Source organism: Pterocles gutturalis, unplaced genomic scaffold (genome assembly GCF_000699245.1).
Source record: "Pterocles gutturalis isolate BGI_N339 unplaced genomic scaffold, ASM69924v1 scaffold27364, whole genome shotgun sequence".
Classification (NCBI taxonomy): domain Eukaryota; kingdom Metazoa; phylum Chordata; class Aves; order Pterocliformes; family Pteroclidae; genus Pterocles; species Pterocles gutturalis.
Window position 1 is genome coordinate 1 of NW_010136554.1, and position 832 is coordinate 832.

The following is an 832-nucleotide window of genomic DNA, read 5'->3' on the forward strand; positions in this document are numbered from 1 at the left end:
CACCCTGCCCCTGTGCTCTGTCACCGCAGCCTATGTGCTGAAGTGTCCCCTACTGAGGAGACGGGTGTGTTTGGCCCCTTCAGAGACAACACAGCCTCATCGGGGGTGCCGAGGTGGGCGGTCTCAGGGGAGAAGGCAGATGTGGCCCATCCTGGACCAGCCTGCAGCTCCCCAGGCAATAAAGGAGGAGTGGGGCCACCAGGACCCACCCTGTGCAGAAGTTCCTCCTCCCCACGGTGTGAGGGACTGGTGTCTAAGCTTTCCAGCCCTGCTCCCAAAGAGGAACCTGCTCCGGCGGGCACTGTGCCCAGTGCTGGGAGCTTGAGGGCAGCGGGAGCCCAAGACCAGTCAGGCACTGGTGTGGCACACTGCAGGCTGCAGCCTCATGCCCCCTGGGATGAGGACCTGTGCCACAGCCCTGCTCCTCCACCACAGAGCCCTGCAGGGTGAGGGGTGGCAGCCTACAGTGGGACCCTCCCCACCCCAGAGCAGCCCTTTAGTGCTGCCTCAAGCCCAGCAGGTTGTTCTGCACAGCAGCAGGTCCCAGGAGTTGGAGCACAGGGAAGGACATGAAGCTGCAGGTGGCCCCAGCCCCGCGTGGGGCATGGCGCACTGTTGAGGTCAGACACACACAGCGTTTGTCCAGCAATCTGTGTATTGGACCCAGGGCCCACTGGGAGCCCTGAGGCTCAGGAACTCCCACCAGCATGGAGTGACTTTCAATAAACGGCTTTGAGGAAACCGAGGCTGGTGCCTGGCTTTGTGCTGCCCTGGTCCCCCGTGTTGCCTCTCCCAGTGCTCCCCAGTCTGGCTCGCAGGGTGCTGCAGGCAT